The following is a 24,906-nucleotide window of genomic DNA, read 5'->3' on the forward strand; positions in this document are numbered from 1 at the left end:
GGGTTTCACCATGTTGACCAGGATGGTCTCGATCTCTTGACCTCGTGTTCCACCCGCCTCGGCCTCCCAAAGTGCTGGGATTACAGGCTTGAGCCACCGCGCCCGGCTATACTTAATTTTTTTTCAAGCAACATCATCTAAAATGTCCATTATTAAATGTTTCCTGTATGGATATAGTAAGTTCTGTATAAGTCCTTATGAATTATGATTGATAGCATAGATGTCCTAATTCTACTTTTTCCATAGACAAGTGTTTATTAGGATAGATCTATCATCCTAGCAACTAACTAACTGAAGGGAAAGTGCATAGAACCGTAACACATCACTTTACATCAAGGTAAGCACATAACAGTTTTCTGTTCAGAAAAACTGTAATCCAGGGAGAAAGTTTTACACCTTCCCCCAAAGAGAGTTTATTATTTTTGAAGAATCACTATAGAAATAAGATTTGATATCAATTTAGTGCACAATTACATAATATAGATTTTAAAATTTTTAAATATGAGTCTGTGAGCTCAAGGTTTATCGAGGTTAGTGCTACCTATTTGTATGAAATCAGCGTTTATAAACATGTTTCTGATTTCTTTCTGGGCAATTTTGTTTACTTTTAGAGCATTCATTAAAAAAATAAAGAACTGATTTACTCAGCTAATTAAATATTAAGTAGCATGATATCAGACAATAATAAATATTTTAAAAGGTAAAAATGAAAGGATTCTTAGAACAAAGGGATGCTAATTTATTGTATGTTTGTTGACTGTTATTGAACCCAAGCAACAGCACAGACTAAAGCTCTGTGCCTCATTTTATTGTCCTTTTCTGAAAATCCCAGAAACCTAACACTGGAAAAGACTTTCTGGAGACAATTTGATTTGTTTCTGGCAAATCTTCATGAGGCAACAACCCAAACCCTTCAAGCAGTTGGCTCATGTTCCCCTTGAACACTTACAGGGATGGAGACAACCTTTCTTTTTCACCCATTTTACATTTAACTTTATTTTGGGACAGGGTCTTGCTGTGTCACCCAGGCTGGAGAGCAGTGGTTCGATCTCGGCTCACTGCAGTCTCCACCTCCCAGTCTCAAATGATCCTCCCATCTCAGCCTCCCAATTGGTGGAACCACAGGCGCAAACCACCACGATGGGCTAATTTTTCTACTTTTGTAGAGACAGGGTTTCCTTATGTTGCCCAAGCTGGTCTCAAACTCCTGGGCTCAAGCAATTCTTCCACCTTGGCATCCCAAAGTGCTGGGATTACCAGCTTGAATGACTGATCTCGACCTATTTTTAGAAATGGGGTCCAATCTGCCTAGGCTACGGTATAGGGTGCAGTAGCATGATCATGATTCAATGAAGCCTGGACCTCCTGGGTTCAAGTGATCCTCCTGCCTCCGCTTCCTGAGTCGCTGGGATTTCAGGCACATGCCACCATGCCCAGCTATTTAAAAGTTTTTTTTTTTCTTTTTTTTTTTTTTTCCCCAGGGGGAGTCTCGCTTTGTTACCTAGGCTGGATTGCAGCGGCGCTCTAGGCTCACTGTGACCTCTGCCTCTGGGCTTCAAGTGATTCTCATGCCTCAGTCCTGCAAGTAGCTGGGATTACAGGTGTGCACCACCATGCTCGGCTAATATTTGTATTTTTAGTAGAGATGGAGTTTCACCATATTGGCCAAGCTGGTCTCAAACTCCTGCCCTTAGGTGATCTGCCTGTCTGGGCATCTCAAAGTGCTGGGATTACAAGATGTGAGCCATAGCGCCCAGCTGTTTGTCTTTCCTTCCTTTTTTCTCTTTCTTTCGTTCTTTCTTTCTCTTTTACTTTCTTTTTCTCTTTCATTTATTTATTTATTTTTTAGAGATGGGATCTTGCTTTGTTGTCCCGGCTGGTCTGGATCTCCAGGGCTTAAGCAATCCTCCATACTCAGCTAATTTTTAAATTTTTTTTGTAGAGATGAGGTTTCACTATGTTGCACCCGCTGATCTCCAACTCCTTGGCTCAGGCGATCCTTGGCCCCCCTCCCAACCTCCCATTCCTGCCTAGGCCTCCCAAATTGCTGGGATTACAGGGATTAGCAATCTGTGCCTGGCCGAGATAACCTTTCTTGATCAAAGGAAACTTGTTTTGGTATGAAGCAACAGAATGGTTATGAGATATCCATGAGTCCCCAGGAAAGGCGGCAACTCCACTCTAATTCTCGCAAAGGCAGGATTATTAGGTCTCTTTGTTTTTGTTTTGTTTGGAGTCTTGCTGGGTGGCATGGCCGACACTAGAGTGCAGTGGAGTGATCTTGGCTCCACTACGACCTCTGCCTCCCAGGCTCGAGCGATTCTCTTGCCTCAGCGTCTAGCTGGGACTACAGGTGCTACAGGCCCGTGCCACAGCGCCCGGCGAATTTTTGCATTTTTATTAGAGACGGGGTTTCACCATCTTGGCCAGGCTGATCTCAAACTCCTGACCTCGTGATCCACCTGCCTCGGCCTCTGAAAGTGCTGGGATTACAGGCGTGAGCCCCCGCGCCCGGCCTTATTAGGTCTCTTTTATTGAGAAACTGAGGCCAAAGAGAGGTATGGTAATTTACCCTAGGTCGCATTCCTGGCAATTGCGGGGTCCAGGATTTACACCTAAGCTGTCTCTTTCATTAACTCTGCTGCTTCTCAAATGCAGTATATATATATTTACCTACATAAAGTGGAGCAATAAAATCAGTACACATAAACTTAAGCCCGTTTCAAGAAAAGAGCTTCCTTGGACAATACATATTAATGACGAGATAATCTCATTTGAAACCTCTTATTAAAATAATATCGCATATTGAATTATTCAGAACCCTAAATCTCACTGTTTAAAAATCAAGGGTCACCTGGCGCTGTGGCTCATGCCTGTAATCCCAGACCTCACCTGAGATCAGGGGTTTGAGACTAGCCTGGTCAACATGGTGAAACCCCGTCTCTAATAAAAATACAAAAATTAGCCGAGCGTGGTGGTGCGTGCCTGTAATCCGAACTACTTGGGAGGTTGAGACAGGAGAATCGCTTGAACTCGGGAGGCGGAGGGTGCAGTGAGCTGAGATTGCGCCGCCACACTCCAGCCTGGGCGACAGAAGAGACTCCGTATCAAAAAAAAAAAAAAAAAAAAAAAGGGTCTCTATGTGGAATAAATTACGAATCCCCAAGACGACTATGTCATCAATAGTTCAATCCAAAATTTAGCAACCTCACACAGACATCCCTCACAGGGATAAAGTTCCAGGCCTTTCTTTGGGCATCCGTTTCCAGATCTGGAGAGACTCTGATGTGTGTGTGACTAAGGAGAATAGCTGAATCACATCTAAAAGCGAGTCTTCCCAATTAAGAATCTATAATAAAAATTAAGACAATGATAGCATTCCATCTGCCTTTTAACCTCGACGGCTCCTCCTCCCAAGCCAAGCAGCCTACTCCCCTCCCTCATTCCCCCAGCAAACTGGGAAATCATCTCGGAGACCAGAGGCAGAGCGGCGGTAGGTGGCCGGGCCCCGCTGCCTCTCGCGCCTCCCGAGGCTCGCTCCGCACGGTGCCAACGAGTCCCCGCGGTCGGCCGCAGGGTCGCAAAAGCAGGGCGGGGAGGTGAGGAGGGCCAGAGTTCAGAAGGGGCCACAGGTCAGAGGAGTGGCTGGGAAAAAGGAGCCTTCCCAAGGTTACCGAAGCGTGCGGAGCGTGAGAAGCAGCGCCTCGCGCGCAGACTCGCCCGCCGGCCAGTGGGCACAGAGGAGCCGCCCGCCCGCTAGAAGGCAGCGCGGCCCCGGCCCGGCCCAGCCCCGCGCATGCGCCGCAGCCCCTCCTCCGATCCCGGCGCCCGCCCCTCCCGCTTCCTGGCGGGTCTGGGGCGGCGGCGGCGGCGGCGGCAGCGGCGGCGGCGGCGGCGCGGTGACGTCAGGGCGTTGGGGCAGCTCCTGTGACAGACGGAGCTGGAGCGGCGGGGCGGCGGCGGAGTCCGGCGGCCGGGAGAGCGAGTGAGCGAGCGGAGGAGCGGCGACCCGGAGGTCTAGGGAGCGAGAAGGAGAAGGAGGGGAGCGCTCGGGCGCGAGCGAGAGAAACCGCGAACGCCGAGCTTGGGCTCGAGCCCCGGACTGCTGAGGAGCCCGCCCGCTCCCCTCCCCTCCCCCTCCCAGGGCCCGGGCCCAGCGCGCCATCCTCCCCCCCTCCTTCCCTCCCTCCCTCCTTCCTCCCTCCCCTCTCCCTCCCCCTCCCCCGCCGGTGGATGGGAGTGAAGGACGGAAGAGGCCCTGCGGAGGCGGCGGTGCAGCGCTCCGGTAAGGCGGCGCGGGTCTGCGCCCTCCTCTCTGTCTCCTCCACCGCGCCCGGGGTGCTGCGGGCCAGGCCCGGCGGCCTGACGATGTGGCTGCGCCGGTCCCCTCCCTCCCATTCTCCCCTCCCCCTGCCGCCGCCGCCGCCTCCTCCTTCTTCTTCTCTCCTCGCTCTCAAAATGGCGGCCGCGACGGCCGTTGAGTGAGAGACCCGGAGGAGGGGGATTGGCCGGGGAGGGCGCTGCCCTCGCTCCTCTCCGCCCGGGCCCGGCCTCGGGGGCTGCCAGCGCCGCTGCGACCCCCCCCGCTGCCCTCCCCATGAAGGGATCGTCCTCCTCCCTCGGTGACTTAGCAAGAAGAGTATTCTTGGGTAGGAAGGGCGTGGGGAGCAGGTCGCTCTCTGATCTCGGGGAAAGGGATCGGCCCCGCTCTCCCCGGCCGCGGAGGCGAGCTCTGCAGTCCCCACCCCACCCTCCGTGGTCAGCTCGGGGACCGGCTCTGCGCCGCGCCGCCGGGGCACCCACCGGGCCTTCCAGGCGTTCCGTCCCCCACCCGTCCTTAGGATGGGGTTGAGCAGCGGAGGGTGGCCCACAGTCTCCCTGGCCCCCAGAGCGGCGGTCTGACCTCAGCACCCGCTGAGGAGTGGCAGCCCTGCCCGCTGAGCAATCCGCAGCATCCACCCACCAAATCTGGCAGGATTTTCTTTCTGCCACCGGCTCCTCGAACGGGAGTTGCCTTTTGATGCTGTTAACATTGAGCTTCGAGGGCCTCTGCCATTCCCCTTCATCTCATCCCTGCCCCTATGGGAAAAGCAGTGCCTGGGCATATTTACGCTCTTTAGCCTCCCGGGTGAGAAAATGCCTTTGAGGTGGTTGGCACATTTTGACTCTGCCCCTCTGAACGTAACAGTAGAGTGCAAAAGGCTTTCAGTATTTAGTAGGAGAGAGCAAGGTACCTTAGGTTTATTTGTTATGCTGCCTTTTTTCAGTGACTTAGCAAGAAACTCCTTGGGACGAGGGCAGGAAATTTTGTTTTGGGGTTTGGGCCCAATTTATGTCAATCTTTTGGTTAAGAAAATACGCCTTTGAACAGGAGGACCAGATTTGTGGTTTCGTTCTCAATGGGCGATGTCATGCCAAGGTCCCCCCTCCCTCTTTCCTTAAGTGGCAGTCCGGACAAATGGAGATATTACTGTGATTCCCACCTCTCCTTTAAGCGCCCAGTCTTTGAGATTCATAACGTTTTAAAGGCCAGACAATTTGTGCCAATCTTGGCAATTCTGTTTTTGTTGGGGGTGGGGGTGGGTTATTTTGTGTGATTTTCTTTTTGAGGCCAGGGCGGAAGAGACAGTACTTGGGCCTTCCATACCGGTAATAATGTCATCCCTCCCTTTTTGCCACAGTAGTGTTTCTTTTCTTTCTTTCTTTTCTTTTCTTTGCTTTCTTTCTTTCTTTTTTTTTTTTTTCTTTTTTTTTTTTTGCTGCAGCAGGGCTTGATTGCTGCGGGGTCCAGTCTCATAATGAGGAAAATTTCCTTTTGAGCATGTCATCATAGTGATGTTGAATGTATAGTAAAAGCTTTTACTTAAAAAAATTCTGATGCGGTTTTAAGGCATTAGCTAGCTTTTATTCTCTAATGGGTGTCTTTTAGGACACAGTTTCACAAAATAATTGACAGTTGCAAATTGCAGTTTTTAATAAAGCACAAGAGTAATCTGTATTTAAGGTGATTTATTTCGTGTTCATTAATGATCATTGTTTGGATTGTTCAGAAGGGGGGAATCTCCTAAAAGAAATTTAAGGCTGGTATATATTTTTTTAAAAATCGGAAAGAAACCCAGTTTTTCACATGAAGTACTTCTGTATATGTTGATTTTGATGGAGCAAGCCCTATGTTGGTACCTCCCCCTACTTCCTTTTTAAAAAAAATGGGCTAATATTTGTGGATGCTGTGAACAGCCATTGAGCCGAGAAGACTGGGTGGAGTAAGGGAGCAGAAGCTGTGAAATGCTAGATTGCCCTTTCACAGCGTCTTTCTCTTGCTTAGGTTTTATAAGGTTATTTGATAAGAATGGTTGCTACAACTAAGTCATTTTTCTGTAGTAAATTTTAAAATCTAATGTTTTCTACCTTTTTTGCATGATGGGCATTGAATAATTGGAATAAAAAGCAGTGTCCCTGCTTTAAAACAGACACTTATTGTCTCTGTATTTGTCCGTGTGTCTGTGTCCATATATATTAATATAAATATATATGGACACAGACACACATATATCTACACTCTTGTTAATGTTTTTTATTCTAGTCATATCAGTATAAATTAATTAATGTCAGAAATATTTGCCAAGAATTAGTAGGAGGTACAGGAATACTGCAAAATTCTAAAAAAAAAAAAAAAAAAAAAAAACCTACAGTTTTCTTCTACTTAAAACAGTAAATCTGTTTAAGGTTTTAAAATAATGAACATAAAATATGAGAAAAAAAGGATAAGATAATTTGCATTAAAGGCCCTTTAAACCTTTTTTCTTGTGTTGCCCTTTGAAAGGGACCTTTTTGTGAGATACTGCCATAAGATAGGTCATTTTAATGCCTTGTATCAAGCATTCACATGAGTAGACATCTTCAAAATAATTTCACATATATGTAGTAAATGTGATTTTGATTAGCCTTATGAATGTTTGTCAGTGTATATTTTTACATTTTTGTTCTTTTTAATATGATTAGAAAGTGGAAGGGTTAATAACGGTGAGGAAATGAGTAAGGTTGGGAATGATAATTCACTGTATTATGTGTCTGACATGTTCCTATTCCTACTGTTTGTAGGTATAAAAGCATATTAAGGGTTGGGTGCGGTGGCTCACGCCTGTAATCCCAGCACTTTGGGAGGTCGAGGCAGGCAGATCACCTGAGGTCAGGAGTTGGAGACCAGCCTGACCAATATGGTGAAACCCTGTCTCTACTAAAAACACAAAAAAATTAGCCAGGGGTCGTGGTGTGCACCTGTAGTCTCAGCTATTCAGGAGGCTGAGACAGGAGAATTGCTTGAACCCAGGAGGTGGAGGTTGCAGTGAGCCACTGCACTCCAGCCTGGGTCACAGAGTGAGACTCCATCAAAACACACACACACACACACACACACACACACACACACACACGAGTAGTGATTTTTCAGTAGATTATTAATCAGGAGCTTAAGATAATTTGACTTAGAGCTTCAGAGTTCCAAATGTATGTAGTGTTTCTTGATATATGTTGCAAAATCTTATGCTTACTTTAGAGATTAATTTTTGAAATTCTTTATAGTTCTATATACAACTTAATGGAAGGAATTTTTTAGTACAATTATTTGTTACCTATTTTTCCAGATAAAATATCTCCAAAGAGATTTTGAGATGTTTCTGGGAAGGAAATTCAGTGTCATAATTTTTGGTTTTCTAGCTGTTCATCCATGTCTCATTGTCTTTTTTTTTGAGACAGAGTCTTGCTCTGTCACCCAGGCTGGAGTGATCTTGGCTCACTGCAATCTCTGCCTCCTGGGTTCGAGTGATTCTTCTGCCTCAGCCTCCCGGGTAGTTGGGTTTATGAGTGCCTGCTGCCACAGCCAGATAATTTTTGTATTTTTAGTAGAGGCAGGGTTTCACCATCTTGACCAGGCTGGTCTCGAACCACTGACCTTGTGATCTGTTCACCTTGGCCTCCCAAAGTGTGAGCCATTGCACCTGGCTCTATTTTCTATTTTTTTTTTTGAGACGGAGTTTCTCTCTCGTTACCCAGGCTGGAGTGCAATGGCGCGATGTCGGCTCACTGCAACCTCCGCCTCCTGGGTTCAGGCAATTCTCCTGCCTCAGCCTCCTGAGTAGCTGGGATTACAGGCACGTGCCACCATGCCCAGCTGATTTTTTTGTATTTTTAGTAGAGACGGGGTTTCACCATGTTGACCAGGATGGTCTCGATCTCTTGACCTCGTGATCCACCCGCCTCGGCCTCCCAAAGTGCTGGGATTACAGGCGTGAGCCACCGCACCTGGCTCTATTTTCTATTTTTAAAAAAGAATATAAATGTTTCTCTCTCAGTTATATACTAAGTAACAGAGAGAGAGAGAGAGAGAGAGAGAGAGAGAGAGAGAGAGAGAGAGAGACTGTGTGTGTGTGTGTGTTTTGTGGCTTATATTTTAAGTATCCAGCAAAAAAATAAGACCCTCTTGTTTACATGTGGTTCATCTTACCACAGTCTGTCATCTTTGTAAATAAGTCATGGATGCTATGGAAATTGTCAACTTTAACATGAAGATGTCTGGCTAGGCACAGTGGCTCTGGCTACATCCCAGCACTTTGGGAGGCCGAGGTGGGTGGATCACCTGAGGTCAGGAGTTTGAGATCAGCCTGGCCAACATGGTGAAACCCTGTCTCTACTAAAAATACAAAAAATTAGCTGGACATGGTGGCATGTGCCTGTAGTTCCAGCTGCTCAGGAGGCTGAGGCAGGAGAATCGCTTGAACCCGGGAGATGGAGGTTGCAATGAGCCAAGATAGTGCCATTGCACTCCAGCCTGGGCAACAAGAACCAAACTCCGTCTCAAAAAAAAAAAAAAAAAGATGAAGATGTCTTAAAAAAAAAAAAACTGAAAGCAAAATCTTTGGGCAGAGTAAATTTTTGGTATCTTCTATTGAGTTCTAAAGCAGTGAGTCAGGCTCTCTTTTTGCCAAAGGGACTTGAGGCTTGGTTGGTTTTAAACCAAGCTGGCTGTTACTGCTTGTGGTCCTAAAATATTTTTTACTTGCCTCTGAGTCTGTGTTATGAAAATATTTCATTATGACAGGTAACTTACTTTTATGTGCTTTGGAAAGAGAAATAGTTAAGTTTTGAAGTGGAAATTCTTTGCCACTGTTATTATGTCATTTATCATATAACTGTTAACTGTTTTTTTTACTTAGAAAGTTGCTCTATTTAAAATAAAACGAATGGTATACAATACGAGTTCTGAAAAAAGGCAGGCTTACCATTCTCCAGAAGTTGCTTGGCTGTAAATTCTTGCCATTGAAGGACAAACATTTTGAGAAATCTGTATTTCGTGAAGAAAGATGCTATATGATGCTAGCGTAATAGTTAACTGCAGTGAAGCCTTTTTGGATTGCTCTGACTTTGTTGCTGGTTTGGTATGGCACTTTTTGGCTAGTCATTGAATTGGAACTTTAACGTCTGTTACGTATGGGATTTTTAACCTTGGCACGGCAGTTATAGAATTTCATTGATATTTGTGAAATGTTTTATACTCATTGGTGGCAGGCATCATAAGCATTTATTATTTCGATTTATTTTCTTTTTAAAAGATGGTGGCTCTGTTGAAACTTACCTAGTTAGGACTAATCTGCATTTGTCAAGGCTACTTCTGGAACGGTACTCTATAAAGTATTGTCATTTAACATTGTCATAAACATTTCTCTAGAACTTTGTAAATATTGAGGTTGGTACTAATTTTCTTGTTCTTGTGTCAGCTACTTTTTGAGATAGATTGGTGTTTTTATGGATGAGATAACTAAAATCCAGAGAATTTCTTTTCCTGTCAAATGTTAGATTAGTGATCTAGAATAAGATCAATATTATAGTCACAGAACCATTTGAGTACTGCTTTGCAAGACCACACATTCCTTCTTTTATAAATATTGTACTCCTTATCATGGTTAATTTAAAATGGTGAACGTTCGTGGCATTTATTGCCTGCATAATTTAGATTGGCATTTATTAACATGTGGTCTGTATTGTTGACTGCTTTGCATGCATAAGGCTTTTGGCATTTGAGGAGCTTCTTCCAAAAAATGCCTAATACTGCTTTACAGATAGTATTAATAAGTAAATAAATACTAGTTGCATTTGACTGATTGAAGGGTTATGGGAAAGGAAATATGCTATCCTAAAGATCTTTGTAATAGTTAACTCTAGTCATCTTGAGAGAATTAAGGTGATGGAGGGAAGAGTGGCCACATTTCCTATGTAGAGATTTTATGTTGTCTGAGGGAACAGGGTTACAGTGTGACAGAATTCTCAAGTATAAAAAGTGAATTAACTCAACTGGACAAATTACCTATATATTTTGATTATCTGCTTTTGGAGCGCTTTATGTTGACAAGAATTGACAGTTAACTGAGGCTATTAAGAAATTTTCTGAGACCGTCTTGTTATAAAAGCAAAAAGAATCTTTGAAATTTTTAAGGAATTTAATTTTTGAAAGCATTGTAGAAAGTTTTATGGTTACCAGAATTTTGCAATGTGGATTAATCCATTTTTAACTTTTATTTTTTTTTGAGACGAGCCTCACTCCATCACCCAGGCTGGAGTACACTGGCTACATCTCAGCTCACTGCAACCTTGCCACCTCCCAGTTTCAAACGATTCTCATGCCTTACTCTCCCGAGTAGCTGGGACCAGAGGCACATACCACCACGGCTAGATAATTTTTGTATTTTTACTAGCGGCCTCAAGTGACCCGCCTGAGTTGGCCTCCCAAAGTGCTGGGATTAGAGGTGTGAGCCACCATGTCCAGCCCAATCCATTTATAATCTAAGGCAAAGATAGAAGAATATGTTTTATGGGCTGGGCACAGTGGCTGATGCCTGTAATCCCAGCACTTTGAGAGGCGAAAGTGGGTGGATTGCATGAGGTCAGGAGTTTTAGACCAGCCCGGCCAAGATGGTGAAACCTCATCTCTACTAAAAATGCAAAAATTAGCTGGGCGTTGTGACGTGTGCCTGTAGTCCCCGCTTCTTGGGTGCCTGTAGTCCCCGCCACTTGGGAGGCTGAGACAGGAGAATCGCTTGAAGCCAAGAGGTGGAGGTTGCAGTGAGCCGAGATTGTGCCATTGCACTCCAGCCTGGGCAACAAGAGTTAATATGTTTTATTATATACTAGTGTTTTATCTATTCCTCTTTTCATACTTTTTTTTATAAAAAATATGATGGCCGGGTGCAGTGGCTCACACCTGTAATCCCAGCACTTTGGGAAGCCGAGGTGGGAGGATCACGAGGTCAAGAGTTGGAGACCATCCTGGCCAACATGGTGAAACCTCATCTCTACTAAAAATACAAAGCTTAGCTGGGCGTGGTGGTGTGCGCCTGTTGTCCCAGGTACTCCAGAGGAGTGAGACTCTGTCTCCCAAAAAAAAAAAAAAAAAAAAAAGCTAACTACAAAAGAAAGAAGGTAGAAATAGATGAGTCAGGTGTTTTGACTATTTAGTATTTTTGTTAACTTTTTTTTTCTTTTTGAGATGGAGTCTCACTCTGTTGCCCAGGCTCAATCTTGGCTCACTGAAACCTCCGCCTCCCAGGTTCAAGTGATTCTCCTGCCTCAGCATCCCGAGTAGTAGCTGGGACACCTGGCTAATTTTTTATTTTTAGTAGAAAGAGGGTTTTGCCATGTTGACCACGCTGGTCTTGAACTCCTAACCTTGGGTGATCCACCTGCTTTGGCCTCCCAAAGTGCTAGGATTACAGCATAAGACACCACGCCTGGCTTTGGTTAACTTTTTTTTTTTTTTTTTTTTTTTAAGCCTCAGCTGTCAATTCTTGTCAACATGAAGAGCACCAAAAGCAGATAATCAAAATGTATAGGTAAGACGGAGTTTCACTCTTGTTGCCAGGCTGGAGTGCAGTGGCGTGATCTCGGCTCACTGCATCCTCTGCCTCCTGGGTTCAAGAGATTCTTCTGCTTCAGCCTCCCGAGTAGCTGGAGTTACTGGCATCTGCCACCACACCCGGCTAATTTTGTATTATTATTATTATTATTACTCTTTTTTTTTTTTTTTTTTTTTCAGCACAGATGGAATTTCCTCGTGTTGGTCAGGCTGGTCTCAAAAGTACTGGGATTAGAGGTGTGAACCACCGTGTCCAGCCCAATCCATTTATATTCTAAGTCAAAGATAGAAGAATGTGATAGACCTCAGGTGATCTGACTGCCTGGGCCTCCCAAAGTGCTGGGATTACAGGCGTGAGCCACCATGCCCCGCCTGGTTAACTTTTTATGGGTGAGGAAAGGCTATACATTTAGCATTGTCGAAGAAAATGAAATAAGCAGCCGGGCGCGGTGGCTCACGCCTGTAATCCCAGCACTTTGGGAGGCCGAGGCGGGTGGATTACGAGGTCAAGAGATCGAGACCATCCTGGTCAACACGGTGAAACCCCGTCTCTACTAAAAATACAAAAAATCAGCTGGGCCTGGTGGCGCGTGCCTGTAATCCCAGCTACTCGGGAGGCTGAGGCAGGAGAATTGCCTGAACCCAGGAGGCGGAGGTTGCGGTGAGCCGAGATCGCGCCATTGCACTCCAGCCTGGGTAACAAGAGCGAAACTCCGTCTCAAAAAAAAAGAAAATGAAATAAGCCGTTGACTAAACCCATGTACAAATATTTCTTATTTATTTTTCGAGATGGAGTCTTGCTTTTGTCACCCAGGCGGGAGTGCAATGATGTGATCTTGGCTCACTGCACCCTCTGCCTGCTGGGTTTGAGTTATTTTCCTGCCTTAGCCTTCTGAGTAGCTGGGCTTACAGGTGTCCGCCACCACGCCTGGCAAATTTTTTTGTATGTTTAATAGAGATGGGGTTTCACCATGTTGGCCAGGCTGGTCTCTAAACTCCTGACCTCAGGTGATTCGCCTGCCTCAGCTTCTCAAAGTGCCGGGATACAGGTGTGAGCCACAGTGCCCGGCCTACTTTAAAAAAAAATTTTTTTTTTTTTTGAAGATGAGATCTTACCCTTTCACCTACATTGGAATTCACTGACATGATAATGGCTCACTACAGCCTCAACCTACTGGGCCCAAGCAATCTTCCCACCTCAGCCTTCCTCAGCTGGGACTACAGGTACACACCACTACACTTGGCTGATTTTTTTTTTTTTTTTGAGACAGAGTCTCACCCTGTTACCCAGGCTGGAGTGCAATGGTGCAATCTCAGCTCACTGCAACCTCCATCTCCTGGGTTCAGACGATTCCCCTGCCTCAGCCTCCTGAGTAGCTGGGATTACAGGTGCCTGCCACCATGCCCAGATAAGTTTTGTATTTTTAGTGGAGATGAGGTTTCACCACTTTGGCCAGGCTGGACTTGAACTCCTCACCTTGTGATCTGCCTGCCTCGGCCTCCCAAAGTGCTGAGATTACAGACATGATCCACGGTGCCTGGCCACACCTGGCTAATTTTTGTTTTTTGAGATGGAGTCACTCTTGTTGCCCAGGCTGGAGTGCAATAGTGTGATCTCGGCTCACTGTAACCTCCGTCTCCCAGGTTCAAGCAGTTCTCCTGCCTCAGCTTCCCAAGTAGCTGAGATTACAGGTGCCCGCCACCACTCCCAGCTAATATTTGTATTTTTAATAGAGACAGCTTTTCGCTATGTTGGCCAGCCAGGCCTTGAACTCCTGACCTCAGGTGATCCTCATGCCACGACCTCCCAAAGTGCTGGGATTACAGGCATGAACCACTGCTCTTAGCCTAAGAAAAAATGTTTTTAAAGTTAACAAATTGGCCGGGTGTGGTGGCTGACGCTTGTAATCCCAGCACTTTGGGAGGCCGAGGTGGGTAGATCACTAGGTCAGGAGTTCTAGACTAGCCTAGCCGACATGGTGAAACCCCCGTCTCTAGCAGGTGCCTGTAGTTCCAGCTACTTGGGAGGCTGAGGCAGGAGAATCGCTTGAACCTGGGAGGCGGAGGTTGCAGTGAGCCAAGATCACACCACTGCACTCCAGCCCGGACAACAGAGCGAGACTCCGCCTCAAAAGAAAAACAGTTGACAAATCTAGAAATAAGGAGCTAAGGTTTATCAAAGGGTTGAATAAGTAATGAAATATTCTGGTTATCAAAGTTTTTCGTATATGAACAAACAGTGAAAGAATGGGAAATAACATAATTAACAAATTTTAATTTGTCTTTAATGATAGTCACTTAAAAATTTTTGCAGTATTACCATGGTACTATAATCTTTATCGTCACAAACCTCAACATAAAGATAAAAAAGAAACATAATAAAATTATTATTCAAGCTTCTGTCTCTTTGGACTTGGGCTAAATAAGTGTTCTGTATAATGGTATGTCCTTAAAGAGAAATTACCTCTACCTACTAAAAAAAAAAAAAAAAGAAGAAAACAAAGGTCTGTAAATTTGAGAGTTTAAAAACTCTCTCAGGCCTGTAGTTCACATTTTTATGGAAGCATTAATACACTCACAAAACATCAAATGTCACTAGCACAGAAGACATCTAAGAGCTAAAGTTCCTAGAAGAGTATTGCTTTTGAAAACATCAGAAATAATACTTTATGTGGAATTCAACCTTAACTCTTTTCTTTCTTCCTCTATATCCAATTACCTTGTCTTGCCAGTTTTACCTCTTCAGTATTTGTTGAATTGGTCTCCTTCTGTTCATACTTAACCATTACTACTACCACTATTATAGTTCACATATTTCCTACCCGACTAATTTCACATAGTCTCTCTAAATACAGTCTTGTCCTGTTAGCATCTTTCTGCTACATAGTCCCCAGTCACCTATCTAAAATACAATCTAACCATATCGTACTTCTCTACTTAAAAAGAACCCTTCCTTGGCTCTGTTTGTATTTATTTAACAAATATTTACATAGCTCTTACTATATGCTAGGCACTGTTTTAAGTGCTTTACAAATATTCATTTACTCCTGACAACATTCCAGGAGAATTTAGTGAGCCCAGCATAACAGCTTTGTCAGTAACAGAGACGAAAGTTGAACCTCAGGTACCTAGGCTCCACGGTCTGGTCTTTCAGCCACCCTACTATGCTGACTCCCTATTTCTACAGTCCACATACTTTTTTTTTTTTTTTGAGTTGATTGATTGATTGACATTGGGTAATTTGAACTTTCTTGAATTAAAATTTTCTCCAGATTCTTTTTACTTTCTTTTTTGAGATGGAGTTTTGCTCTTGTTGCCCAGGCTGGAGTGTAATGGCATGATTGCAACCTCCACCTCCCAGGTTCAGGCAATTCTCCTGCCTCAGCCTCCTGAGTAGCTGGGATTACAGGCATGAGCCACCGTGCCCGACCCAGATTCTGAATAAAATGATTAAATGGATAGGAAAATCAATGTACTTGATATTTTCAAGTTGTACTGAGTTGTTGTGGTGTACCTTGTATACGATTTATGTCACTTAGGCTATTGCAGGGCCCATCTTCTCACTAAAGATAGCCAAGAGATGTTACTTGAACTGAATCTTGAAGAATGAATAATTGGGCCAGGCGGCTCATACCTGTAATCCCAGCACTTTCGGAGGCTGAGGTGGGTGGATCACTTAAGGTCAGGAGTTCGAGACCAGCCTGGCTAACGCGGTGAAGTGTCATCCCTACTAAAAATACAAAAATTAGCCAAGTGTGGTGGCGCATACCTATAATCCCAGCTGCTTGGGAGGCTGACACAGGAGAATTGCTTGACCTTGGGAGGTGGAGTATTGCAGTGAGCCAAGATGGTGCCACTGCACTGTAGACTGCTGGGCAACAGCAAGACTCTGTCTCACACACACACAAAAAAAGAATGAATGAATAATTGGAGTGAACATGGGGGGTCATTTTAGGTAGAGGGAACAGCAACATAAATAGACACAAAAGCATGAGAAACTTTTGTGTATGCTGGTAGTAGTTTGGCAGAGGGGATTGTAGAATTTGAGGTTGGAGAGGCATGTCTGAGCTAGAGTGATGGAATTTGTATATTCTGTATAGCTTGTAGGCAAGTTGGAAGTCAAACAATTTCAAGCAAAGGCAAGATGATGTGTATTTTAGATAGATTATGTGGGTGGCAAGGAGTAACGTAGACTTTGGAGGTCATGTAGACTTTTACCTTTTTTTTTTTTGAGATGGAGTCTTGCACTGTTGCCCAGGTTGTAGTGCAGTGGTGTGATCTTGGCTCACTGAAATCTCTGCCTCCTGGGTTCAAGCAATTCTCCTGCCTCAGCTTCCTGAGTAGCTGGGACTATAGGTGTGTGCCACCACGCCCAGCTAACTTCTTTTGTATTTTTAGTAGAGACGGGGTTTCACCATGTTGGCCAGGATGGTCGTGATCCCCTGACCTCACAATCCACCTGCCTCAGCCTCCCAAAGTGCTGGGATTAAAGGTGTGAGCCACCGTGCCCTGCCTATCTTTTTTTTTTTTTTTTTTTTTTTAAAGAGACAGGGTTTCTCTATGTTGCTCAGGCTGGAGTGCAGTGGCTGTTCACAGGTGTGATCCCACTACCCGTCAGCACAGGAGTTTCTGACTCGGGCCCGCTCACCCCTCCTTAGGCAGCTTGGTGGTGCCTAGCTTCCCGGAGGTCACCACATCGATGCCGAACTTAGTGCGGACACCCGATCGGCATTGCGCACTACAGCCCAGAACTCCTGGGCTCAAGCGATCCTCCCACCTCAGCCTCCCGAATAGCTGGGACCACAGGCACGCACCACCATACCTGGCATGATCATGTAGACTTTTTCAGGAAATAACGGTTAGTGTTTGAAGCACGACAGTTACAATGAAGGTTGTTGACTGGAGAAAGGTTTAGGAGGTCCAGTTGTGAATGAGTAGTGTGATAGGGAGAGGGAAGTTTAAACAATTCAGATTTGTAGTTTGGGTGACTGAATGGAACTGAGAAACTAGGTGTTATTAGCCATAGCAGAGAATAAGAGGAGGAGTTGTATAGAATATTGTGTAAAGCAGCCAGCTAAGCGTTCCTGAACCACAGTTTTTAAGTCACTTTGTTGCCAAAAACACATCATCAGCTTTTTGCTGTCTTTAATGAAAATGCAAAGAACACAGTGACAAAATATGGTACTGAATAGGTGTTTATTTAATCCTAAATGGGCACTCAAAGACTTTTTCTTTTGAGACCAAGTTTTGCTCTTGTTGTCCAGGCTGGAGTTTAATGGCACAATCTTGGCTCACTGCTACCTCTGTCTCCCAGGTTCAAGCGATTCTCTTGCCTCAGCCTCCCAAGTAGCTGTGATTACAGGCATGCCCCACCATGCCCGGCTAATTTTTTATTTTTAGTCAAGATGGGATTTCCCCATGTTGAGCAGGCTGGTCTCAAACTCCCAACCTCAGGTGATCTGCATGCCTTGGCCTCCCAAAGTGCTGGGATTACAGGCGTGAACCACTGTGCCCAGCTCAAAGACTTTTCTTATATGTCCTGGCTCACCTTTTCATCCTTTTTCTTACTGTCTTCCATGTCTCCTGTGCTTCAGCTTTGGGAAGATATTTTCTGTTCCTTTTGCTGCTTTTACTCCTTGCCCCGCCCCCCATGCTTATGCTTCAAATCTACATACCAGGTTTTACATTTCCAGGCAATCTTTTCTAATTTTTTCCACCTGGAAGAAACTTTCTTTTCTCTGAGTTCATAATCTTATAGTACCTATTTTTCCTCTCATTATAGTTTATATAAAATATATTATCTGATTTGTCAAGTGAGTTAATGCCTTTAAAGAGCCTAGAACATAGTAAGTACTCAATAAGTGTTGGTGGTTGTTATGGTGATGATGAAGATGATTAAGATGAGAAGACCTTTCTGCTTTCTTTTGGTGGCAAAAATGATTTGTTGTCTGTTCTTGGACACTAGGAAAGCAGCCTTTTACTTTGCTATGTATATAAAAGTGCAAAAGTGAAATTATTGTCTTTGTATTACTTTACTATTCTTGAGTGGTAGATGAGGGCTATACAAAGGTAGACAAATCCTTAAATATTAGACTGTTTCGTTGAGCTTCACTGCAGCTGTTTGAGGAAGGTGGTAGTGTTAGTCCCTTTTTAAAAATGGGTAAATAGGTTTAGGAAGTTTGCAGATTTGGCCAAGTTCACATGGTTTGTAAGTAGCCAGATTATGATCCTTAAATACTCAACTCCAAAATTCTTCATAGGAGGGTTTCATATCCTTCAGTGCTTTCATTTCATTTACGTATCCAACTTGTTACCTGTCAGAAGGGCTGTCAGGAGGCCTATGCTCAATGAAAAAAGTACTTTTTGAGTTTTCTTTATTGTAATTCAATCAATCAACTTATTTATTTATTTATTTATTTATTTTGAGATGCAGTTTCGCTCGTTACCCAGGCTGGAGTGCAATGGCGCAATCTCGGCTCCCTGCAACCTCCACCTCCTGGGTTCAGGCAATTCTCCTGCCTCAGCCTCCTGAGTAGCTGGGATTACAGGCACATGCCACCATGCCCAGCTAATTTTTTCTATTTTTAGTAGAGACGAGGTTTCACCATGTTGACCAGGGTGGTCTCGATCTCTTGACCTGGTGATCTGCCTGCCTCGGTCTCCCAAAGTGCTGGGATTACAGGTGTTAGCCGCTGCACCCGGCCCAATTTATTTATTTTGAGATGGTGTTTCAATCTTGTCGCCTAAGCTGGAGTACAGTGGTGCAGTCAGTCTTGGCTCACTGTAGCCTCGCCTTCCCCAGTTCAAGCGATTCTTCTGCCTCAGCCTCCTGAGTAGATGGAATTACAGGCACCTGCCACCGCGCCTGGCTAATTTTTGTATTTTTAGTAGAGGTGGGGTTTCACTATGTTGGTCACGCTGGTCTTGAACTCCTGACTTCAGGTGATCCGCCTGCCTCGGCCTCCTGAAGTGCTGGGATTACAAGTGTGCCCAGCTAAAATTTTATTTTGTTTATTTACAGTTTAATTTGTTTTTTTATTTTTATTATGAATATGTCAAATGTTCAGGAAAAGTACTGCAGTAATATTACAAAATAGCCATATGCCTATTACCAGAATTGACGGATGTTAACATTTTAACATTTTGTCATGTTTTGCTTCAGAGCTTTTTTTTTTTTTTTTTTTTTAGAACTGGAGTCTCACTCTTGCCCAGGCTGGAGTGCAGTGGCATGATCTTGGCTCACACAACCTCTGCCTTCTGGGTTCAAGCTATTCTCCTGCCTCAGCCTCCTGAGTAGCTGGGATTACAGGCACATGCCACCACACCTGGCTAATTTTTTGTATTTTTAGTACAGATGGGATTTCGCCATGTTATCCAGGATGGTTTCAATCTCCTGACCTTGTGATCTACACGGCTCGGCCTCCCAAAGTGCTGGGATAACAGTTTTTTTTTTTTTTCCTTTATTTAAGAAGGCATTATTACAGTTGATGTCCTTTTGTTTATGTATTTATTTTTTGAGATGGAGCCTTGCTCTGTTGCCAGGCCGGAGTGCAGTGGACGCTCACAGGAAGCTCCACCTCCTGGGTTAAAGCAGTTTCCCTGCATCATCCTCCTGAGTAGCTGGGACTACAGGCATGTGCCACCACACCCGGCTAATTTGTTTTTTGTATTTTAGTAGAGATGGGGTAGGATAGTTTCCATCTCCTGACCACGTGATCCGCCTACCTTGGCCTCCCAAAATGCTGGGATTACAGGCATGAGCCACCATGCCTGGCCTATTATTATTATTATTATTATTATTATTATTATTATTATTATTTGAGATGGAGGCCTGCTCTGTCACCCAGGCTGGAGCATAGTGGCACCATCTTGGCTCATTGCAGCCTCTACCTCCCAGGTTCAAGCGACTCTCTGCCTCAGCCTTCCAAGGAGCTAGGATCACAGGCATGCATCACCATACCCGGCTATTTTTTGTATTTTGAGTAGAGATGAGGTTTCACTATGTTGGCCAGGCTGGTCTCGAACTCCTGACCTTGTGATCTGCCCACCTCAGCCTCCCAAAGTGTTGAGATTACAGGTGTGAGCCACTGCGCCCAGCCCTGTACCATATTTTCTTCATGTCTAGACTACAGAAATGGATATTTAGATGGTTCACAACTTTTTACAGTTACAGACAATGCTGTGGTGAACATAAGCAGGGTATTTGCTAATGAGATGACACCATGTGTTTACATGGGCTGGGTGTGGTGCCTCACATCTGTAATCTCAACAGTTTGGGAGGCCAAAAGCAGGAGGATTGCTTGAGGCCAGGAATTTGACACCAGCCTGGGCAACATAGTGAGACCTTGTCTCTACAAAAAACAAATTAGCCGATGTGGTGGCATGTGCCTGTGGTCTCAAGGAGCTTAAGGTTGACCAGTGAGCTATATTTGTGCCACTGTGCTTCAACCTGGACAACAGGGTGAGACCTGATCTCTAAAAATAAAAAATAATTTGTTTTTGCACTGCAGAATTCACCCTCAGGTTAATTAAATAAAATATTTGTTCTTTGGTTTATGCTTTGAGTTGAATAAAGAATGGATAGTAATATTGCATCAATTTTAGACCATACATTCCTAAGCTTTGTTTCATTTTCTTCCATCTCTTCAACCATTCAAACAACCCATATTTATTCAGTATTTGGCCAAGGGTTGAATACTGGCAGCCTGCAGGCCAAACTCAGTTTGTAGATATATTTCTCTTTGCATTGATGGTCAAAATTTTTTCAAGCCAACATTTAAAAACTAGCTGTTTTGCATAAAGTCTCTATATTTTGGTTATCCTGAAAAATTAGGAGCTCTGTCAACAGACGGCCCATATTTTCCCATGACAACAGTTAACCCAAGCTGAATTACAGCTGCTCTCTTTTTTAATTTCCTGCTGTTTCCCTGCTAGAGATGGGGTCTGACTGTGTTGCTGGGGCTGGTCTCAAACTCCTGGTGTTCTTCCTGCCTTGGCCTGCCAGAGTTCAGGGATTGTAGGAGTGAGCCACTGCACCTGGCTCCAGCTGCCTTCCTTTAGGTGAGCATAAGCTCTCCCGTGGAACAAGTTTCTGGTCCTCCCTGTTGGTGTTTATTATTGGCCTTGTATTTTATGATGGAGAAATACTTCTCTATTGATATTTCTTTCAAAAATGAAAAAAAGTATGACTTGGAAGCGGTAGTACTCAAGAAAAGTGGACAAGAGCATATTTTTCCAGAAATGAAGAATATTTTAATACGATTAATATATGAGCAAGGCTGGGTGTGGCGGCTCATGCCTCTGATCCCAGCACTTTGGGAGTCTGAGGCAGGGGGATTGCTTGAGTCCAGGAGTTTGAGACCATTATGGGCGACACAGCAAGACATGAGTTTGTGATCCCTGCATTTTTTTTTTTTTCTTTTGAGACGGAGTTTCGCTCTCGTTACCCAGGCTGGAGTGCAATGGCGCGATCTCGGCTCACCGCAGCCTCCGCCTCCTGGGTTTAGGCAATTCTCCTGCCTCAGCCTCATGAGTAGCTGGGATTACAGGCATGCGCCACCATGCCCAGCTGATTTTTTGTATTTTTAGTAGAGAAGGGGTTTCACCATGTTGACCAGGATGGTCTCGATCTCTTGACCTCGTGATCCACCCGCCTCGGCCTCCCAAAGTGCTGGGATTACAGGCGTGAGCCACCGCGCCCGGCCCGATCCCTGCATTTTTGTGCATGTAACTCTGAGGGTAGCACCATAGTGCATTTGAATATTAAGAAGATATGAAAACAGGCCGGGCATGGTGGGTCATGCCTGTAATCCCAGCACTTTTGGAGCCCAAGGTCAACAAGGCGAAACCCACCTCACTACTAAGAATACAAAAATACTGGGTGTGGTGGTGTGTGTGTCTGTAGTCCCAGCTACTCGGGAGGCTGAGGCATGAGAATCACTTGAAACCCAGGAGGCAAAGGTTATAGTGAGCCTATACTGTGCCACTGTACTCTAGCCTGGGCGAGAGAGTAAGTCTCCAACTCAGAAAAAAAAAAGAAAAAAAAAATCCAAGATTTCCAAGATTTTTTTTTGGCTAGGTGCAGTGGCTCGTTGCCTCTCCTAAAAATAAAAAAAGTAGCCAGGCATAGCAGCGAGACTTCATCTCAAAAAAAAAAAAAAAAAAAAAAAAAGATATGGAAACAATTTGTAAATCATGAAGCTCTGTGCAAATGTAAGATACTTATTACTTTATCTGTTGTATACACCTTTTTTTCAGGAAGTTCTTTTTTTTTTTTTTTTTTTTTTTTTTCTTTTTGAGGGGGGGGTTTTACTTGGTTTCCCCCGCTGGAGTGCAGTAGTGCGATTTCAGCTCACTGCAATCCAATCACTGTCTCCTGGGTTCAAGCAGTTCTCGTGCCTCAGCCTCTGAGTACCTTGGACTACAGGTGCACAACACCATGCCTGGCTAATTTTTATGTTTTTAGTGGAGACAAGGTTTTACCATGTTGGCCAGGCTGGTCTTGAACTTCTGACCTCAGGTGATCTGCCTGCCTTGGTCTCCCAAAGTGCTGGGATTACAGGCATGAGCCAGCACGCCGAGTTCTTTTTGTTTGCTTGTTTGCTTTTTTTGAGACATTTCACTCATGTTGCCCAGGCTGGAGTGCAGTGGTGTGGTCTTGGCTCACTGCAACCTCTGCCTCAGAGATTCAAGCAATTCTGCCTCAGCCTTCCAGGTAGCTGGGATTACAGGCACCCACCACCGTGCCTGGCTAATAATTTTTTTGTTAGTAGAAACAGAGTTTCACCATGTTGGCTACGCTGGTCTTGAACTCCTGACTTCAGGTGATCTGTCCACTTCAGCCTCCCAAGGTGCTGGGATTACAGGTGTGATCAACTGCGCCCAGGCATGTACCAGGAAGGTTTTAAGCAGAGGGGTTGAAAACTAGTGTAATCTCAACCTTGCAGCACCATATTCATTAAGTGCCTTTTTCAGAGACTGTGAATGGATAGCCCAGGCTTTGGATTACAAACACATTTTTGTCTGTCTGCTCAGTAAATTTTTTTTTTTTTTTTAAGACTTAGTCTTCCTTTGTTGCCCATGCTGGAGTGCAATGGCACGATCTCAGCTCACTTTAGCTTCCGCCTCCTGGGTTCAAGCAATTCTCGTGCCTCAGCCTCCCGAGTAGCTGGGATTACAGGTGTGTGCTACAACGCCCAGCTAATTTTTGTATTTTTAGTAGAGACAGGGTTTTGCCATGTTGGCCAGCTGGTCTTGAACTCCTAGCCTCAAATTATTTGCCCGCCTTGGCCTCCCAAAGTGGTTGGAGGCATGAGCCACTGTGGCTGGCCAGTAATTTTGTTTTTAATTGAACTTTGAAAACGCAGCTCTACCACTGGTGTTTATTTTTAGCTGACTCAAACTTTTGTCTGCCAAGTTATTTAAAAACAAGTGAGATCTTTGACTCTACTGGAACTGTATTTTTTTCCCTTATCTTCACTGCTGAATGTCTTGAATTCAGGGTAAAATCCGCTCTGTTTTCTTACTCGTGATTGCCCTTTATATCTATCAGTTTACCATCTTTAGCCTCAACTTTTTAGGAATGCTGTATTTCCCAGCTGCTTAAGATAGTTTTGCATTTGGATATTTTGTTATCTTTTATTCAGCATCTTTTTTCCTCCTCCAAAACCTGCCTCAGAAAATTGCCAATCATTTTCATCGTCTTTTTTAGTCTTTTAGTTTATAATGCTGACTTAATTAGTCCTTAGCTCATGTCATATTCTCTTCCCATCTCTGCCCTACAAACTCACCTTAACTAGATTATGTGTTCCTTTACTGGATTGCACTTAATTTTTACCTTATAACCTTATATCACAGAGCCTAGCAGAATATTTGGTGAGTGAATATGTATATATAGCTCACATCTTCAACTATATTGTAAGTTTCATATGGACTGGGACTATCATTTAACATTGCTTTTATGTTTCATGTAGCCTTCCACAGATAGGGCATATAGGTTAAACTATGGGACATAGATATATGTTGTTTAATTTAAATGCTGGTTACCTGATTCTCAGTAAATAGATCAAATAATTGACACTGAGAATGTGGTTATTTCTGTTACTTGCCTTAGTGGATACAATCATTGGTGTGGATAGTGACAAACTAGAAATCAGTTCCATTGAGGGAAATTGTGCCTGTTTTCCAGTTGGGTTGTCATAACACTTGGACAGTTGCACTTTGCACTTGAATGTTGGATTACAGGCTGGTGCGGTAGCTCATGCTGTCATTCTAGTACTTCCGGAGCCTGAGGCGGGCAGATCACCTGAGGTCAGTGATAGGCGTGAGCCACTATGCCCGGCCTCTTTTGAATTTTAAAAGAGAAGAGTGAGAATAAAGTGATATAGTACATCTTTACTTTCTGAGAACGCAGTAAATTTTGATCTTAGTTTTTACTACGATGCCTACAGTAGTTATTTAGAAACACTAGGTGCCTACTGTGCATTAATTAATTCCCATGAATTTGATTGAGATACAATGAATATTGTGTCAGGTGTTGTTGAGACAATATCAGGGCAGGTAATAACAGTGTAGTGTGAGAAGTATTAAATATGTTGTGTATGAAGTACTATGAAGTCACAGAGGGGGTGGTTACTCTGTGTTTGCTTAATTGTTTTGGGTCAAAACTAGTTAGAATGGTAACTAAAACCTTTAAGTTCTTCCGTTTATGCTAGCTGCTGAGAGGCTTGCTAATGCTATTTAAATATCATTGATAAGTATTAGGTTGAACCATTATTGGCAGTTTTTAATGGTTTAACACTAATAGTGTTTTGGTATGACAATTTAAACAGTGTTTTATCTTTTGCCAATACTGTTTGACAGTTGTTGAATAATTGATATTTTGTTAAAATAAACTTTGAATATTGAATAAATGTGCCATTCTAGGAAAACGTTTTTTTTTTTTTTGAGACAGAGTCTTACTCTGTCACCCAGACTGGAGTGCAGTGGCTTACTGCAATTTC

The 24,906-nt window shown here is 44.0% G+C and overlaps 1 protein-coding gene across 1 annotated transcript in view; it reads left to right on the forward strand.

The window, feature by feature from the left end:
* Positions 1 to 3,932: 3,932 nt before the first annotated feature.
* The window catches only part of PAFAH1B1 (platelet activating factor acetylhydrolase 1b regulatory subunit 1), a 102,695-nt gene continuing 81,721 nt past the window's right edge, over positions 3,933 to 24,906 (forward strand). Inside the window, exon 1 of the mRNA XM_032263389.1 lies at positions 3,933 to 4,285. The gene's annotated coding sequence lies outside the window, so the exon portion shown is untranslated. The remainder of the gene's footprint in view (positions 4,286 to 24,906) is intronic.

The sequence above is a fragment of the Sapajus apella genome, unplaced genomic scaffold (assembly GCF_009761245.1).
Source record: "Sapajus apella isolate SASKATOON/1434 unplaced genomic scaffold, GSC_monkey_1.0 scaffold136, whole genome shotgun sequence".
NCBI lineage: Eukaryota > Metazoa > Chordata > Mammalia > Primates > Cebidae > Sapajus > Sapajus apella.